The sequence below is a fragment of the Drosophila bipectinata genome, chromosome XR (genome assembly GCF_030179905.1).
Source record: "Drosophila bipectinata strain 14024-0381.07 chromosome XR, DbipHiC1v2, whole genome shotgun sequence".
Lineage (NCBI taxonomy): Eukaryota > Metazoa > Arthropoda > Insecta > Diptera > Drosophilidae > Drosophila > Drosophila bipectinata.
Window position 1 is genome coordinate 11,635,177 of NC_091735.1, and position 10,867 is coordinate 11,646,043.

Below are 10,867 nucleotides of genomic sequence, written 5' to 3' on the forward strand. Positions count from 1 at the left end.
AAACCTATTTAGTTGACCCAAAACAAATTTTTGCATTTGGCATTTTTTGTTATATTTTTGAAAAAATTAATAAAAATAATATAAAAACAAAACTAACAGAACAGAAACTTTGCTATTTTATAAAAGACAGATTTCTTTATACATCGAAACTTATTTCGAGAAAATCGGAGCTCTTGTTACAGAGTTACAACGATTCAAACCTTAACCAAATGTCAAACCTATTCAGTTGAGCGGCACTGTATTAAACATTTTAAATTAATTTTAAATTTAATTTTTACTTTTTATATAATTTTTTTTAAATTTTTATAATAGTCTTCTATTATATATGGTATATCTATGGTAAATATTCATATCTATCGTATAGTAAACTTACTATGTCTGGGTGCTGGAATCGGCGTAGCCTAATTTTGTTATGTCCAGTTCAGGCGTTCTCTGTGGAACAGCATCTTCGTTTAATCGCCTTTTCTTATATTGCTGACCTCTATTTGGCGTCAATTTCCATTGCGTGTCCCTGAAATGCGTTTCGCAAATTTTCGAGTAATCTCCAAGTTTGCACCCCAGAGATTCCTCTCATAACGCTCTTTTTTCGGGACATTTTGGCGACTTTATAAATTTCACGCCATCCACGTGTTTACGGCACACATTGCAAAATGTCATGTTGCACAAGGGTTAAATCAGAGAAAAATTCGTCCGCACCCAACCTTTCTCACTGAAAAACGAATACGCACTGAACCAAAACCCGAGCGTCTCGACAGCCGACATGATTAGTCATGATCGCGCTCCTTTCAGAGACTGAGAAATATAGCTGTAAAAGCATCGATAGTACTATCGATATTATCGATAGTGGCTGGGCTGTGCGATACCTCGATTTTTTTTCCACCATCGATGTATCGCGTTTATTTAACATCACTAGTTGCAAAAGCGTCGTTCCAGAAAAAACAAAAAATTTATGAAAAGTGAAAAATGGACAAGTTTTTGGCAACAAAAGCAGGTAAATCAATATAATTCATAAGTGTACGTATATGTATGTATGTCTTTAGTTTTTTGTTTAATAGATGACAACAACAACGACGTGAGTACAACGACTAGCCAAAGAAACCATTGGTGTCCGAGGTTTGGACGTTCTTTACACGTGGTACAGATGGGACTGCTAGGTGAAATATATGTTCAAAGTCGTATCGTACCAGCGGAAATACGTCTTATTTGAAAGACCATCACGAGGAAGCACCCGGAGCAAAAATCTTCAAAAATTCCCTTACCTAAAATAACTGCGTACTTTGAGAGCGCCAAGACGTATGAGGACGCATCAAAATGTAAGCATAGCATCGATATGGCAGTGGCAAAAATGATCGCCACTGACGTTGAGACCATTTCAATTGTTGAAAACGAGGGTTTTATCAACCTCCTTAAAATTTTTGATCCCAAATACAAAGTACCAAGTCGGTACCAGATTCGCGATATCTATCTGAAAAACATGCATTTAAGTATGATCGCAAAACTTCAAGACATCTTATGCAAGATAGAATACTGTGCAATCACGACTGACGGATGGACATCAAAAGCGAACACTAATTATTTGACAATAACCTGCCACTTCATTAGTGATTTTGAGCTGAAGTCGGTGGTTTTGTCAACCATGCCTCTTGTCAATGAATATAATCACACCGGACAAAATATTGCACACACTTTGGAGCTCGCGTTGAATGAATGACATATTTTTAACAAAGTGGTTGCTATAGTCACGGACAACGCAGCTATAAATGCGTGCAAACTTCTTAAGAAGCGTCATTTGGGATGTTTCGCTCAAACCCTAAATCTTGTTGTACAAGATGTTTTGTCCTCATCGCTTGTCAAGACGGCACTTGGTAAGTGCAAAGCAATTGTGACGTATTTTAAAAGTAGCGCCACTGCTTATGCCAAATTAAAGACGGCTCAAGGTGATAATCCATATAGCCTAATTCAAGAAGTGCCAACCCGCTGGAATAGCGCGTTCAATATGCTGAAAACATTTTTGCAACTGAAAAATGAAATCAGCTCAGATCAGTCGGAGCAGATGTTAAATGCAGATGAAATGAACCTGCTGACCGACATTTGCGAGCTTTTAAAAATTTTTGACGATGTCTCTACGCATTATGTCTCTGGCGATACAAAGGTGACAATTTCTTTAACAATACCGGTGGCGTGCGGATTGTACTTAAACCTAGAAAAAATTACAACCAAATTGCAAACCACAGAAGGACTTGAAGTCTGTGAATTATTAAAGAAAGGAGTTGAACCTCGATTGTTTAAGTTCGAGACAAGGGCGGTAACTAGAATTGCCACTATGTTGGATCCGAGATTTAAGAAGGAGGCCTTTAGAAGTCCTTTCAACGCCGCGGAGGCCATGAAGGCGTTAGAGGATGAGCTAACAATTTCTCGTAGAATCGAAGTAGACTCTACTTAGACTCTACTTATAGACTCTACTTAGTAGAGCAAGAAGAACAATCACAAAGAGAGGTCGACGGATTGTCCCTTATTGGGTACGTTCAAAAAAAATTTTAAACTAAAATCAAAAACAAGAGGGTGGACTCAATCTTGGCACTTAGGCAGTACGCAGAGAAGCCTAACTCTATGCAATCTCTGGATCCTCTTACGTATTGGAAGGTAATTAATAAAAACAATATTTTTCAAATTATATAAAATGTTTAAAAATTATATACAGTCGAATCCCGATAATTCGTACCCCGCTAAATCGAAAATCGTGATAATTCGTAAAAAATTCTGATTGAAAAAAAATTCCCCTTGAAAAAAACTCGTTAATTCGTAAAAATTCCATACATTTGGCGCAACGAAAAGAATATTGAACCTCTTATAAATCGTAATTTTGTTTCGTAACCTCTTATAAATCGTAATACGATGCGAAATTTTTTGTAGTTAAAGCACCGTTAGATTTTGCAGACAGCTATGCCGCCTTTATGTCGCTATGCAATATGAATTTTGCGTTTCTCTCAATGTTTTCGTTTAGTTTGCTGATTTTTTTCGGAGAGTAACAACGTTCTGTGAAAATGTCACAAAAACGTACGCATAAGACGTTATCAATCGCGCAAAAACAAAACATTATTCTCGCGATTGATAATAAAACAAAAAAAATTGATGTGGCAAAACAATTCGATGTCGCTCTATCAACAATAACATCAATTCTCCAGAAAAAAGAGTTTATAATGCAAGCATCATCTAGTAGTAAACTGAAACGACAGAAACATGCTGAATATCCGAATCAGTGTTGCCGTCAGGTCGTTACAAAAAAAGGCTAGATTGATTATAAAAAAAGGATAGAAAAGGACAAAAATTTAAAAAAAAAGGACAAAAAACAAGACAAAATATTTTTTCCATAAATTTTATGTAGTATCACTCTTTATTGGTGGCCAACTCGTTTAGAACATCGTCAATGTCGTCATTGTCGGCTTCTAAACTTTGAATTTCTGTAGATTGGTTGCTTCCAATCATTTTTAAATATTGCTCAGGAATTTCATATTCATGGCAACATACGCCTTTCCGGCGTAGCCCAAACCTAAGAAAGAAAAAAACAATTTAAATAAATTTGTGAAACACAAAAGTATTAAAATATTTACCTGATCGATAAAATCGCATTTAACGTTTCTATTTGCAGTCGGTTGCGCAATTTGGTTTTTACCAAATTAGCTTGGCTAAAAACACGCTCAACTTCTGCATTTGACCAGGGCAGCGACAGAAGTTGTAGAGCAAATGTTGCCAATTCCATAAATGGGTTATTGCCAGCCGAGTCCTTATAATTTCTCACCTCTGCCCAAAACGCAATTGTGGTATCAATATTAGTCCAATTAATAAAGTGTATTGTATTGTATTGCGATACAATTTTCTCGATACCATTGCTAGGTATTTTAAAAAATTCTAAAATTAAAACAATTGGATCTTTTTTTGCGCGCAAAACCTTTTCGACCGTAAATGTTTCGATTTTTTTTAATATTTCAAAGTTATCAGGTAGCCTGAAAGTAAATAAAATTAAAATTAATTGACCGATTAAATAGTAAACTATAGATAAAAAATTATCTTACCTTTTCTTTAACTGGATGATAAGCTCTAGTACAAAGTCAGTACAATGCTGGCGGATAATATTCTCTGTCGTGTCATCAATTTTATGTTTAATCGTTTTTAAATGAGACTCAAACTCGTACCCCAAGTACAAATCCCGTTTCATGATTGGTTCAATTTCGTCATTAAAAATATTCACGTCGGCGTCAGAAGGAATTATTTTCACTTTCAACGTATTTATCCCAAGTATAAGGTCTCCTAGCAATTTAGTCGGATTGGAATTTTTTGACTGAAAGTTCTTGTTTATACGCTGCATATCATCGAGAATTGGTTTTAAGAATACCAAATATAAATAGTTGCTGTCGTTAAACAAATTGCTTAAAATTAAGGCTTTGTGGCATTTTTCTGTTAATGCAGTGGTATTAAAATGCATCTTCAGCTCAATCCACTGATTCAAAATACGCTTAACTGCATGCTCGATCGACAGCCACCTCGTATCGGAAACTCTTGGGATTTTAAGAGGAGCCTTAAGAAATAATTGTAAAAAAAATTGTTTAACTGAAAATTCATTTATTATATTACATATTATCTATATACTCTTCGACAAACACAAATACAAATCTTACATTTTAGTATATAATTAGTATAAAAAACGAAGACATTGTTTGATAATCTGTAATTAATATATTAAAAATGTTAAAACACATATATATATTCAAATTTTAGCTTTCACTATACCTCATCATTATTTATGGCTTGATACAGCTTGCGGTAAGCAATTTGCCTACAAGAGCTTTTGCAGAACCATGCGTATGTTTCGCTCACTATGAATTCCAGTGATTGTGGCAAAGCCTGCTTACAAGCAGCATTTACGGCCAATTGCACGGAATGGCATACACACTTAATCAAAACTAATGACGGCACCGACTTCTTCAATTCTACGTTCAAACTTTTCTTATTACCCACCATTACATTGGCATTATCAGTGCCAATTCCAATTAAATTGCCAATGGGAAGTTTGAGGATTTTTAATTTTTCCAGTAGGCTATTTGTAAGGCTTTGCGCGTCTCCACTTTCAATTGAAATTAAGCACAAAAATGTCGAAGTGATTTCCAATCGCTTTGCGCTGTAGAAAATTATAGCAACACCTAAAAATATTTAAATAAATGAATTTTGTTTAATTATATAAATATCGAATTGCCGTGATCTTACCGAGAACTTTAGTGGTGCTTATATCAGTCGATTCATCAACAAGCAGACTGTATTTTTCGTCTCCAATGTCATTCCTTAGGTCCTCATTGAAGTGGACTGCTAGAACGTTTTTAATTATATAGGTGCACTTGGTCCTATGCAACCTCAAATCTTTGGCGCCAAAATGACTACTGCATAATTTGCTGAGGTGGCCAACTGGATTTGTGGCAGCATGCTGTGCAACAAACATAGCCAGTGCCGCTTCTTGTTTACAAACTGCGTTTGTTGCTATCGGCTTAAAATTAATTTTATTTGCCTGGGCATAAGGCTGCGCATTTTGTATGTGCTTTTTTGTCACCATATGTGCACGGATTTGGTCAATTTTCGGGTTTATACTGCATTTGCAGTATTTACAGTACGCCTTTTCATTGTCTTTTTGGTCACGACACATCCACTGCATTAGATCCGGCTGATTTAGCCATGAATCACGAAACTTTTGCTTGTAAATTTCTTTTGGCATCTTTCCCGCACAAATTTCACAATAAAAGTAACAATTGTAGCACTGTATATCGATATATACGAGTACAACAGAGTTGCATTAATTTAAAAGTGCTGCTATCGATATAAAAGTAATGTAAATTTGGATTACTTTTCAGCATTTTACACAAAAATAAAAAACGGATAAAAAAGGCCAGACCAAATTAGAAAAAGGACAGATAAAAGGCTAGGGGATGTTTTAAATTTTTTCCGGCTGACGCAGTTAAAAACCGGACAGATCTGTCCGGAAAAAGGCTAAAACGGCAACACTGATCCGAATGTAGAAGTCTCTAATTTTGTGGATTACACAATGCCGTCAAAGTAATGTTCCCATTGGTGGAGAGTTATTGAAAGAAAAAGCGTTGTTTTTTGCCAAAGCTATGAACATAATGGATTTTAAGGCAAGCAGTGGTTGGCTGGATCGTTTTAAACACCGACACAATATCGCATTTAAAAAAATGTGCGGGGAAAGTTCTTCTGTTGATGATGACGTATGTTCTGAATGGAAGGAAAAGTTAAGTGATCTGATAAAAGATTACGAAGATAAGGACATTTTTAATGCAGATGAAACTGGGTTATTCTACAAATGTTTGCCAGATCGAACCTATTGTTTCAAAAATGAAAAATGTCATGGAGGTAAGCACAGTAAAGAAAGAGTGACCCTATTATTTGCAGTTAACATGGCACCGAAAAACTTAAGCCCCTACTAATCGGCAAGTCAGCAAAACCAAGGTGCTTTAAGAACATTTGCAGCATTCCATTGCATTATCGATACAACAAGAAGGCTTGGATGACAACAACCATATTTAATGAATGGCTTCAAATATTAAATGACACCATGGCAGCTAACAATCGGATGATATTGTTATTCATAGACAATTGTACGGCGCATAATGGCTACCCTCATCTAAGCCACATAAAAATTGAATTTTTGCCACCTAACACCACATCCAAGCTGCAACCCCTTGACATGGGTATTATAAAAGATTTTAAATCATTATACCGCAAGGAAATGGTAATTTATCTGGTGAATAGTATTGACGAAAAAACCAAGTTTAATTGCACAATTTTAACGGCTGTACAAATTGCTTATAAAGCTTGGAAAAATATTAGCATAACGTGCATTCAAAATTGCTTTCGTGCTTGTGGTTTCGGTAAAATAAATAACGATAATTTAATAAAAGACAGTCAAATAAACATTGATTATCGTTGGGCTACTATTTGTGATAGCTCTGAAAAATCGGGTTCTTTCGAGGATTACATTAATGTTGACAATGACGTTGCTGTATCCGGAATGCTGACAGATGACGACATTTTGGAAGAAGTTTTCCCAACAATTCTGAAAGTGATGAGGATGGTGACGCCGATGGAGAAGAAATTTTAACGAATTTACAAGCCAGAGCATTAATTCCTCAACTTCAAAATTATTTTTCGACCCATGATGTGCCAAATAGTGTCTTTGACAACCTAATAGAATTAGAAAACGCAATGGAAAAAATAAAAGAAAAAAACACCAAGCAATCAAAAATGACCAATTATTTTAAACCTTGAATTTTTTTATTTTATAATTTTATGTTTCTGCCGAATTGTTTAATTTTTTGTTATTATAATTTTATTTTATTGTTTAATTTTCCTTTAATTTAAAAAACGTACAAATGAATGTAAATACTTATAATTTTTGTTTAATTTTAATAAAGATAAAAACCCCGTTTATTCGACTCTTTCATTTTTTAGCCCCGTTAAATAGAAATCTCGATAAATCGAATTCCCGTCTAATTCGTAAAAAAAGTGATCCCCTTGCCATTTCGAATTATCGGGACTCGACTGTATGTATCCTTTTTTTTTATCTACAGACTCATTTCTTGGAATACCCAAGCTTGGCTAAAGTCGTCAAGCGGTACCTCTGCATCCCGGCTTCATCCAACGAATCGAAGAGGATGTTTAGTAGAGCCGGTCAAATTATATCGGATAGACAAACTTCTTTAAAGCCAAAACAAAAACACGCTCCTTATGCTTAACAGAAATCAGTGGCTGATCCAGCACCATTTTTTGTTTTAATTTCCAAAAAAGAGAAGTTTTCCAAAGAATGAATTATCTAAACTTGTTATTTTTTTTTTGTTATCAAACATTTTCTTTATTTATTTCGTAATCAAAAACAATTCCCGCGGAACGGGTGATCTCTCTTTTGTTAATTTCATTATAATTATTATTATCCTAACTAGTTCTTAACTTTAATTTATAATCATGTTTTCGCTTATAATTATAATCAATAAAAAAAAAACAAGTTAATGAAATGTGCTTGGTATTTCATTAATAGTTTTAATGCTCTCGATTTTAGCCTTAGAAGGCAAACGATAATGACTTATAACGACTTTTTAAAGCATACGAGAATTTTTAAGTTTTCTAACTTATGAATAAAAAAAAGTATATAAGTTATTATTATAGTCAAAATCATCAATATCATCAATCAATATAGTATTTATACCTCGCAATTAAAAAAATTGAAAGCAAATTCGCTTAAAATACAAAATAAAAAATTAAATAATAATTCTATTGATACTATCGAAAATATCGATGGTTTGGACTAACACTATCGAAAACATCGAGTAGGGGCACTATCGATGTTTTTACAGCTCTACTGAGAAACAGAAAACATTCAATGAGAATATGAGCGTCAGATGAACAAACGGTGAGCGTAAGAAAGAGAGTAATAACTTGCTCTGGGGCCTGTCGCAAGAAATTTTTGCGTCCACTTTCGTTGTATGAAGTGGGTTGTCTAAGGTCTGCGAAATAATTCACCTTATCACCATATAAAGTTGTCATTAAAACAAAATTCTCTATAATTTTCAATTAATTTTAATTTAAATGTGAAGTTACAAAATAACCTTATCAGATCCAGCTGTTTTCAACTTAAAAAAATTATAAGAACATTTTCTTAAAAATAATGCAATATATTTTAGAAAGAAATAAGTGAACTGATCGAATTAGAATAATGTTAATGAAGTAGTTTTTTTATTTTTTATTATCTTTATAAGCTAAATATGTCTTCCATTATTATTAATAACTTTTAATATGCGGTCTGGCATTGAATTCACCAAATTTTTAAGAAGTAACCCATCAGTTTTGTCCCATTCAGCTACAATACCTTTCTTTAAATCCTTTAAAGAGCCAAACTGCCGCCCATGCGCATAAACCTTGCTGGACAGGATTCCCCAAAGGTTTTCGATCGGGTTTAGATCAGGTCTTCTAGCATGCCAGCCCAATACTGGTATATTTCTTTCTTCAAAAAACTTTTTTGTGTATTTTAAAACATGGATGGCAGCATTATCCTACTGAAATGTCTAAGAATCCCCGTAAAATTTTTCACCAAAATTTTTCATTTTCTCTGCAAATTGCATGCGGGCAGTTTTGTTTCGTGGAAGAAGGTTGCATTTGGCACTTTATTATACCCTTGCAGAGGGTATTATAATTTTGGTCAAAATTGTGCAACGCAGTGAAGGAGACATCTCCGACCCTATAAAGTTTATATATTCTTGATCAGGATCACCTCCTGAGTTGATATGAGCATGTCCGTCTGTCCGTCTGTCTGTCTGTTTCTACGCAAACTAGTCTCTCAGTTTTAAAGCTATCGTCTTGAAACTTTGTACACACCCTTCTTTCCTTTGCACGCAGTATATAAGTCGGAACGGCCGGGATCGGTCGACTATATCCGATAGCTGCCATATAACTGATTGATCGGAAATGGTATAACTTTGGTGTTTTTAAAGTTAGAGAGTTCAAATTTGACATGAGAGTTACTTTTGGCAAAATAATACGACATTTCATAAGGATCGGCCGACTATATCCCATTGCTGCCATATAACTGAACGATCGGAAATAACCCAACTTTCGTGTTTTTGAATATAGAAAGCTGGAACTTAGTACAGATTATATTTTTGGTCAGTTAATCCGACCTACCAAATTTTATAACGACCGGCTTATCTTATAGCTGCCATATAATTGAACGATCGGAAATGGTTTTTGGTAGAAATACCAACTCTGGTATTTTTGAAATAGAAATTTGGGATTTTTTTTAGATTCTATATAATAATAACTTGAGTTATATTATCATATTCTCATAAGGATCGGCCAACTATATATGATGTTTGCGATATATATCCGGTTTTACCTGCAAGGGTATATCAACCTCGGCTCCGCCCGAAGTTAGCTTTCCTTTCTTGTTTTTTAACTTAAACGTTAGTTTTCATCAATTTTATTTTATTATTACATTATGTTATATTATATTTTATACAAAATTATTATATAGGAGTCATATAGAAAATTAAAATTTAATCCAAAACAACTAAAACTAAAAACAAGAAAGGAAAGCTAACTTCGGGTGGAGCCGAAGTTTACATACCCTTGCAGTTAAAACCGGATATATATCGCAAACATCGGATATAGTTGGCTGATCCTTATGATTACATCATAATAAAACTAATTAACTAAAATAAAAAATCTAAAAAAAGTTCCAAACTTCTATCTTCAAAAATACGAAAGTTGATATTTCCAAGTACCATTTCCAAGTACCAAGTACCATTTCCGATCGTTCGATCGTGCCTACTCTAACGATGGAATGATTTTTAGGGGAGGGTGAAGACGGGTGAAGAATTAAATTACTTTTTAAAGTTATTATATATAAGGAAATATATATAAGGAAATTATTAAATTAACGACAATAATTTAATTAAATCTCACAATAACCCAAAATAATAACAAGTGCCTGAAAAATTGTAAACAAAAAAGGTAAACAAGTCCATCAGCTGTTTTCGTGTCTTCACCCTCCCCTAAAAATCATTCCATCGTTAGAGTAGGCATGCACAAGCCTCTTGCAGAACAACAAAAACTTAAAAGCAAACGGCGCTTTAAGGATGTAGTCTCATGTTCCAGCCTACTTTTTAGAGGTTATTTCAAAAAATTTTTTTTGTAATAAAAAATAATGCGATCGTTTCAATTTTCACATATGTTTTTATAAGCATCATAAACTATTTGAAAATATTTTGTTTAATTTATTCTTGTGTAGTTAAATACACTTTATAGCATGCCAAAG

At 34.0% G+C, this 10,867-nt stretch overlaps 1 long non-coding RNA gene across 1 annotated transcript; it reads right to left on the reverse strand.

The window, feature by feature from the left end:
• Positions 1-4,210: 4,210 nt before the first annotated feature.
• Positions 4,211-5,428, reverse strand: LOC138925595 (uncharacterized). Its single transcript, XR_011441840.1, has 3 exons — positions 5,263-5,428; positions 4,789-5,198; positions 4,211-4,723 (listed from the first exon to the last, which is right to left on the reverse strand). It is a non-coding gene; the product is annotated as an uncharacterized lncRNA (long non-coding RNA).
• Positions 5,429-10,867: the final 5,439 nt, after the last annotated feature.